This window comes from Epinephelus fuscoguttatus, linkage group LG2, assembly GCF_011397635.1.
Source record: "Epinephelus fuscoguttatus linkage group LG2, E.fuscoguttatus.final_Chr_v1".
Lineage (NCBI taxonomy): Eukaryota > Metazoa > Chordata > Actinopteri > Perciformes > Serranidae > Epinephelus > Epinephelus fuscoguttatus.
Genome location: NC_064753.1, coordinates 37,243,845 through 37,253,581, shown reverse-complemented (window position 1 = coordinate 37,253,581; position 9,737 = coordinate 37,243,845). Strand labels below are relative to the sequence as shown.

Below are 9,737 nucleotides of genomic sequence, written 5' to 3'. Positions count from 1 at the left end.
GAATATTGCTGTGGATGCAGTCAGCATCATTTGTAACATCTTTCACAAAGTCATTGTCAATGGAGCAGTTCCAGACTTCATACCCTATGACATCACAAATTTGGGTTTTAGTCAAATTGTAACCTCCAGGGCTGGAAAATGAAATATGAACATGGGAGTGTCCGGCCACTTGAGGCTTGCTCTGGAAGCCAGTCAGTCCCCATAGACACAAAATGCCCAACTGTACAGCAGAAATAAATGTGTTTATAGCCTGTTACAAAAACAATACGGGGGATGAATTTTATAGAACTCAACCGTTTACATTTTATCAGGGCTTAAAGTTATGCATAATTGAGGGCAACTGCTTTGAGTGACAGGTGTCCCTGGATAGTGTCCTTGGCTTCTCAGTTAGATCCATCCTCCACAGCATCAGCCTCTCACCCAAATATGGTGACATCTGGACCCCCAAGTCCATGAACTAATGGGTGACGTCATGGTTACTACATCCATTATTTTTACAGTCTATGGTTTTAGCACTCTTGTTTTTGGATTTGGGTTGATATTTACTAATATTTTTGGACTGTCTTTGACCACAGGAATAACATCTATGGAATTTGAAAATGGGCAGTTCCACTTGAAGGCAACATCTGCCAACACCTAATCTTGAGGCCCCATCTTGTAGACAGGCCTTTGGTTCAAATCTAGTTTTAAGGGCCTTTTGTCTCAGTATACTATGTATTGTGCTTACATGGTGTATTTTAACAAGCAGAGCTGTGAGTAATTGAGTTAGCACAAACCAAATAGTTCTATGAACTAATACAAAACTGGCTCAAGAGTGTGGACTCAGTTTTTTTGGTTGTCCCTTTTATCAAATAGCTACCTGCTGTAAATTGACCTTGTAAACAGCAGTAAAAATAGTCCCTTGTTAGATTGCTACAATCAAAGATCCTTAGATTCAAGACTGAGCTGGTCACCTCACTCTTCTTGTGTAGCACATAAAGAAGTAGGACGAGAGAGATCATTTCACATTGGGTGGAAACATTTAGCAGGTCTCTGTGACCACTAACTACTGCGTGTGACATCTGGGGCCAATGCTGTTATTTGCAGGATGGCGTCCATGAGAGGAACCTGGTTAGCAGTCCCATGACCAACCATGCATAAAAATAGGGTGTTTTTTTATATTATTACCACATGGAAAAGCTATTAAAAAGATTACAAGGGATTTTCCCAAGATGGGATATCAGTGTCATAAAGTCTGCCAAATGAGGATCTAACTGTTTATACACTAAACAGAATTTTCCCGTATTCCTTGCAATCATATTGACACCAGTCACACAACAAAACCCTTTTATTTTTAGAACAGACAGGAGGTGATACAGTTACAGTACCTCATAAATTCTGTAGAAAATATATATTTTAAAACTCTCACACTCCATCTGCAGTGTATTGAGTGAAGGTATTGAGTTAATTCCAGTGTAAATTTGTAATCACAGTCTGTCATTTAAAGTCCATATTCAAAGTTAGGTTAAAACCAGAATATCTTTTATCATTATGAGATATCAACCTGCAGCCTGCGACAGCCAGGTTAGTTAATCATTGATTGTTGCATGGAAAATGAAAGCCAGCTAAATCACCTAGTAACCTAACAGCCTATGTATGAACTCGGACAGTATTCCTCCAAATATCAGCCCCGGACAGCAGCTGGTGGAAATTTTCACTGCCCCTTGTCCCTGTCGTCTGTGCAGTCGGTATGGTTCATGATTATTCAGATCAGATTGTGAATCACTGTGCTAGGGAGTTAAAGCCGTGTTATTAGTTACTCACACATGTAAAAGCAAAGTGCTGGCAGTGGGAATCCATAATTGTACGAATGGGCCACAGTAATTTTAATGTAGTGCTGGTGAAAGGTAGTAATATGTAATTTAGCAGGAGCACAAAGACTGCAGGTGCTGCTTGGGGATGCACAGGATGTACCGCCATGAAATCTAACTCGCTTTCAAACACACACTGCGAAGCAACAAGTGCATTCATAAAATCTGAATGATTAGTTTATTCAATGAGACTCTCGAGGTTATAGATGATCTCACTGTCTGGCATTTTCTAATGGAAATCAGGTCATTAAACTTATGTAAGAGTACAAAGACAGATCTAACAGAGAGAGCTTGATGCATTAATTATACATGATGTTCTCAATGTGAGATGTCACTCTTTAGATTGAACTGCAAATCAGTCTATTATTCATGGTGTATTTGTTGGAGGAGAAGCAGCGCTCACTGCTTTTTGTGAAAATAAAGGCATAAAAAATTAAAGTGATCCATTTTTTTCCTAGTGAAGTTCATTATTTTTTAAAATTTCTATCTACGGTGAACTACTAGGATTTATTAGGGGTCAAGGCAACAACAGGAGAGTACACTAGCAGACTGACCTCTCTCTGTCTCTAAAATAAAGGTAGCAAAGGAAGGATGAAAAGAGGAAGGAGAAGCAACAACGCTGTGAGTCATATGTCACAATGTTACCATGACAGCAATCTCTCCAGCCGCCTCCCTATACAACTGCACCCACAGGTCTTGGAAGAGAAGATATTGCAATCAGTGCAATATGACTCTCACCATCTTTGAGGAGGCAGTGAGCTACATGTCCCTCCCCTTCCTGTGGACCACTGGGACTATTGATGTGTTCCAACACCCATACTACCAAACTATTTAGAATGGCAGACAAAAAAATTGTCCCAATACATGGTATGTCAAAAAATACCAGGATGTCTTACTACATCTGGTCACAATGTGCAGTGTGCTAGCCAGGATGCTTTTCTGGCTATCCTGACCCACAATCCTGTGCAGTGGAAGGTTCATCACATTGACTGAGCCGCAAACAAATGACAGATTCTCACTGACAGGTGATGGAAGCCACAATGACTATCAGTCAATCAATCAATTACAAACAACAGCACAGCTCTTGATGGCATTTTGTTGCATCTCCAAGGTAACCTTAAAGGTCCAGTGTGTAGGATTTAGGTGCATCTATTGGTAGAAATTGTATATAATATTTACAACTATGTGGCATCTAAGTTCATAACCACTGAAAATAATAATTGTTGCTTTTTCTTTACCTTAGAATGAGCTGTCGGGCGTCGGTAGGTTAGTGGATAGTGCCAGAGCCCCATGTAAAGAGGCATTGCCTCGCTGCAGCAGCTGCGGGTTCGAATCCAACTCGTGGCCCTTTGCTGCATGTCAGCGCCCACTCTCTCTGTCTCCCCATTTCACCTTCTGTCCTGGCAAAAAAGCCAATAAAAATAATATTTAAAAAAAGAATGAGCTGTCTATATCTACATACATCCTCTTCCACGGAGTCCTCCATGTTGTTTAAACAGTAGCCCTGAATGGACAAATCAAATTCTGGCTCAAACTCGGGTCAACTCCATTTTCGTGTTTTTGCATGAGGCACATAAAGTAAGAGAGATAAGATAGTCCTTTATTCGCCCCACAGCGGGGACATTTGCAAAATATCATCCCCTTACAGAGGACATATTGGGCTAGATATTAAACTGATAAGAACAGATACTACACTTGATTTTAGCCAAAAGGCCAAGACACGAATGAGAAAAGTTTCAGTTTGTAAGATGCCACTGAATCCTACACACAGGACCTTTAAGTGGTAACAGCTGCATTCAAAACTGCATCGGTCTACTTCTTCTTTTTACTTCAGATTTCACGGGACAGACTGGGATATATGAGCAAGATTGTTATCTTCTTACTTCTCTGATCTTTGATGGTTTCTCAGAGCTTTAGGATATGTGGCAATCCTTTAACCTTATACTAAAGATATGTTCCAGGTTCTACAAAGTAATCCAGCTGACTCAGCTTGCTGAAAGAGACTCCTGCTGGCAAAGCTGTTGTAGCATTTTGGCCACAATGACACCTGCAATCGATTCACTGCTTGAAAAGCTTCACTTTAACTCAACATCACTGAAGTTACAATACATTTCACAATATGTAGTGTCACTTTAGATGTCTGAGTGTTTCATTGAATGCAACACCAAACCAGTGAAGTTGAGAAATTAGGGTGACAAAGCATGCTCAGCCGTGTTGTTGACAGTGTGTTGTGGTTCACATCCACTCTCAGGAGCCCCTAGACACAAAAAGTTTAGCCCTAAAACAACACATAAATATATTAGTGCTCCTTCTATTATGCAAGAAGGAAATCCGAAATGTATATCCCCCTGTCTGCTGTCAGCATCAGTGTTATCCAAAATGTTGCAATACTAATGGACTAACGTGAGTGTGAAGACTGGATCATCTCTAATTTAACTTTATTAATCTGTCACAGGTCATTTTAGTCCAGCAAAAATGAACTATTATACAATATATTTAAAGAAGCTACCAATAAGAAACACAGTATATTTATTCCAGCACCATTTACACTCTGTTGCACTATTGTCCAACTGGTTACAAACTTCAAGGTCTTGGTGTTCTTTATGTATGTATTTATATGTACATGTATAGTCAAATGTTTATAGTAGTCAAGTGTTGGTGTTTACTCTGCTCAGCTTGTTGTCCTTGATTCAAACTGTGTGTCTCAACCAACAACAAAAGACTGGAGTCAAATTCCTTGTATATTTCTGACCCCTACTGGACATTTGTTGGTATTGCTTCTATGCTAAATCCCTGAAGTTTATAACCACCAGATGGCGTCATTTAATCACCAGTCAATCCTGCAACTTGTTCAATTGAAATGTGCCTGTCATTCATTGTAATGCTGTAAAAGTATCTAGTATTCATACTTAAATATCTAAGAAGAAGAATTGTGGATTATAGTTTAGAGTATAATGTATTTAATTATTAATGTCTTTACTTCTTGTCTTTGGTTTTATTTTTAAATAGTTTTTTGAAATAATGTTTGTTTTTTCTAGATGTATGTAACCAAAATAAAAAATATTCATTCATAAATTCATTCGTTCATTCATTTATTGATCTACATTGTACTATTTCTACCTTTAGAAGTGTCCACACACACTGTATCTATGTTGAAGGGACCTGTTTGACTTGATTTGGTTCTGCTCTGGTTCTTGATTTGGTTTAAGGCAGCAGTTATTTGGGACATATCTCTGTCTATATTCAGATATGCTCAGCAGAAGCGGAAGCGTATGATAAATAACATAATAAATAATATAATAGGAAATGAGCTGAGTTTTATTCTTTTCTGTGTGGGACCCCCAGGCAGATTTGGTCCCCTCAGTGTTGACTCCATGGCTACAGCCTTGTTTTGGTTACATATAAACTCTGTTTTTGGAGGGTTGTTTACCTAAAAATAACGAACAGCTTGAGCTATTATAAAAGGCTGAAAACCATAGATCCTGTCATCATAGTAAAGTACTTTTTTTATCTGGATAAGCAACAAAATTCAAGAGGGATTAACTCCTGCATATAAAAGTAATTGTTTAGTCGTCCGATTAATTCTTAAAATTATAAACTTTTTTTTAATTAAATTCAAGCACACAGAGAAGATTTCAAGTTTTCCATCACTGATGTTTATTATTTTCCCACTCCAAACAGGGACTGCACCGGAAGTTTCTCTTCAAAGAATGTGTTTGACATTATGAGGCTGAACTAACTTACTATTTTTAACCAAAAAGGAAAGGAAATAAAAGGAAAGGAAATATAAAACTACAGCTTTGCTTTGGCTGCCTTGTAATAAGAATCACTGCTGACGTTTAGGGCAGGATGCACTTTTTATTATTGGGGCTATTCATGGCTCATAATACATCTTCAAATCCACCGTCACTTCTCATATAAACAGCCTGTCTGTTTTTCATAATAGACCAACTGTACACTTAGCCAAACAGCTGCATAGGTTCAGGTTCAGAAGGGTTAGATAAAACACACACTCCCAGATGCTGCTCGCATGATGCAGTGTTTGGATGACACCGTTGTTTCTCTTTTGTCTTGATAACATGTCAGCTCGCACCTCGAGGGGCGTCAGCAATGAAACCAGATAGGAGCACAGTGAGTTCAGCAGAATTTTTGCTGGTTCTTTCTTAATCCTTTCCAACCTAAAATGAGAGTTATTTCCTCTAATACAAACACATTACCAGTGCTACAGTACTTTATTCAATGAGTGACTCACTCACACCTTTTATGCTTTGTGCTATTTGTGAACAGAGTACAATACGAGCGCCCTTCCCATTCTCTCCTGGCCCTTGTAATCTGCGGGCCTTTGTTTACCAAGCACATGAGGTCATGATAGAGAGGGACTGCTGAGGGCTTTGTTTAGGACTGACTCACTCACTCGTTCTAATGGAAAATCCACTGCAGGTGAACATACCTGTTTCAGAACAAAGCCCCTGTGTGAGAGCTGGCAGAAGGAGGAGGAGGAGGGGGAGGGCCGAGAGGCAGCGTTTTTAAATAACTGATGGTGACTCGAAGTGTCCTCACATAAAGATTTCAGCACAAACATTTTGGGAGAGGATGAGAACACACAAGTTCATATCTGTCAATGCACAACATCTGCTGTCTGTCTGCATCACTCAAGTTCATGTGGGAGCAACCCTGGTGTTGTGTGTGTGTTGGAGTAGGTCCAGTCCAGTGATTTTTAATCCTTGTCAGCATCCAAGCCTGGGCTACACCTGATCCAACCTCATGACCAACAGCTGCATTAATATCACATCTAATTAGACTGACCAAGTCAAAGAGAATCACATCAAGTTCATGTTCAGCTACCGATTCTTATAGGTTCTTTTTTATGATCAGCTGGTGCCTTATTGTTTGATGTTAACTAGTCTCAGTTTCTATTTCATTTTTAATAATGTGGGCTGTACAATCAGCATGCAAGCTTGGTTTTGGATGACCCATGTATCTTCTTTACAGAAACAATGTGTAAGATTTAAGAGAGAGTGTAAGAGAGTTTTTGTGGCGTCTAGTGGTGAAGACTGCAGGTGTCAGCCAGCTGAAACTTCTCCTGTTTAAATTTCCTTCAGTGTTCATTGTTCAGGAGGTTTTTACCAGGAGCCAAATTATCCACATAGGTTTCCTCCTCTCCAAAACAAATGGACCAGGTGATTACAACCAGTATAAACAATGAATAGAGCAGTTTTACATTACAAATTTATGTTTTTTCTACGCTGTTTGGCGTGTCACAGACGGGCTACTATGTTTGCTCACTTTTTTTTTTTTGATCCACACGCTCAGGAGGTTTTTACCAGGAGGTGAATTATCCGCAGAGGTTTCCTCCTCTCCGAAACAAACAGGCACTGTGATTTAAGCCAGTAAAAAACACACAATAAGGCAGTTTTACGTTACAAATCAGTGTTTCTGCAGCAGTGTTTGGCATGTCAAAAACAGGCCGTTAGCCTAGCACCAGGTAACGTGTGCTCGCATTTTTTCAGGAAGTTTTAAGCGAGTGCTGAATTATCCACGGAGATCTTTTCTCTCCAAAGAAAATTGACCTGGGGTCTCTTTTATAAACATTGCGTACACAGGGAATGAGGCCTGAAAGAGGTGTACGCCACTTCTTACGCAGAAGTTGTCATCTATGAAGACAGACTTGATGGGAGAAACTCTGACCCATGTTTACGAACATTTTGGACAAAGGGATAGTTGGCTTTTGTCCATACGTACAGTTTTAGTATGGATGGATAAATAAATGATTTATGATGATTTAAACCAGTAAGAACACTGAAAAAAGGAGTTTCACGTTTAAGAATTGAAGCTGCCCATCAGGGGCTTCTAACTACGGTGGCTGACGTGAAAACACAAATGACCCTATCTAGAGTGGCCAGTGTTTGGTTTGTCCGTTCTGGGCTATGATAGAAACACAGTGATCTCCGTGAATGAGGACCTGCTCCCTATGTAGATGTAAATGGCTTATTATTATACTATATTCCATGTATGTCAGTATATCCCCCTAAGTCCTACACACTGGACCTTTAAGGCTTCATCTTCATGCATTGCCAGAGACTCCCCCTTTTACATGAAACTAAGTATAGCATCCCTTTTATGACAGCGCTCTCTGGACATCAACCTCAAATAAAGACATGGACTAGAAACTGTCTATTTTTTCCACAAGCGGAGGAGCAGTGATATTAATAGCCCGAGGGAACAGTTGTACTGTACTTACATAAGCATACAACTGTATATCTCTCTGTCAGATTCTGGGTTTGGATTTTTCCTTTGAAATGATGCCTCTTGGTGTGATTAACAGACATGACACAAGCCCACTGTTCTCTCTCTCTCTATTCTCACAGAGTGGAAATTCTTGAGTCATTCACTTCCCCCCTCCAGCCACACAGTTGACTGCCAGCAGTGCAGAGTTTCCTCTGACAGCAGCTCACCGCAGCACTCTAGCACAGGAAACCCAGAGAGGAATGGAGTCATATGCATTACATCATTTCTCAGGCATGTGCAAACAATCTGAAAAACTGGATCTGATTAAAGGTTGCATACGTTCATCTCCTAGAATACCTCCCAAAGCAAAAGTTTATCAAGCATGAACAATGCTGTTTGTATTTGAGATTTGGCCACAACCAGCTTTAATGCTGCACTTCAGCAGTTACACACACAGGCAGTTTTTCACTCATGCTAGCAGCATAGCTCAGGCTGTTTGTTGGTCTGTGGAACACTTTGATCCAGAACGAAATATCCCAGTGTGTGTGGTACAGATATTCATGGTCCCCAGAGGATGAGACCTGCCGACTGGCGATCATTAGACCTTTCACCACAAACAATGCTCAGAAATTGCCCAAGGAACATGACAAAGAGTGCAAGGCATCAACCTGGACGCCAAATTCCCCAGATCCCAATCTGATGGAGCATCCGTGGGACGTGCTAGTACCCCGCCTCACAGTCCACAGGTCTCAAAGGATCCACTGCCAACGCCCCAGTGCCAGACTCTAAAGCATACCCCCAGAGGTCCTGTGTCCGTGCCTTGACATGTCAGAGCCAAGTCCGATTCAAAAAGGCCCCACTGTGGGTACCTCTGGAGTATTGGCATGTCCCACGAATACTTAATCAGATGGGAGCATTGCATTGAGCTTTCAGTCACATTCTTCGGGCCACTCCTGACCAGTTTTTGCAGTGAGGCATGGTACATTGCTCTACTTGGGGGGCCACTGCCATCAAGGTACATTGCTGTTGTTGTTACATTGTCATTCTAAGGTAACGAAAACATTTATTCACACATTTTCTGCAATTGCTTATCCTTTTGGGAGCCTATCCCAGCTGACATTGGGCGAGAGGCGGGTACACCACACGGCTGACACATAGAGACAGACAACCATTCACACTCACATTCACACCTACGGCCAATTTAGAGTCACCAATTAACCTGCATATCTTTGGACTGTGGGAGGAAGCCGGAGTACCCAGAGAAAACCCGAACATGTAAACTCTGCACAGAAGGCCCCTCCACCCCTGGTTCGAGCCAGGAACCCTCTTTCTGTGAGGCAAAAATGCTAACCACTGCACCACCGGGGTGCCGCCCTGTCACCATCTGCCCTCACCTTGAAAATCTAAGAATTTCATACTTTTCTTTGTCATACACAGTAATAAAGTTTGGGATTTTTTGAGTGTTTGATAAAACATACTATTTGACATTATGACAAAATGATTAATCGAGAACAAAATTAGCAGATCAATAATGAAAACAGCTGTTAGTTGAAGCTCTATGTCTAATTCTTTGGTTTATGACCAAAAAACTGCTTTGTAAACTTTTGACATTCTCATCAGCCTCGACTTTGTACGTTGTGTTTAGTACTGAACAGAAAA

General features: G+C 40.6%; 1 pseudogene; it reads right to left on the bottom strand.

Moving 5' to 3' along the window:
- Positions 1–3,437: 3,437 nt before the first annotated feature.
- On the bottom strand, positions 3,438–3,576 carry LOC125882666 (U2 spliceosomal RNA; annotated as a pseudogene).
- Positions 3,577–9,737: the final 6,161 nt, after the last annotated feature.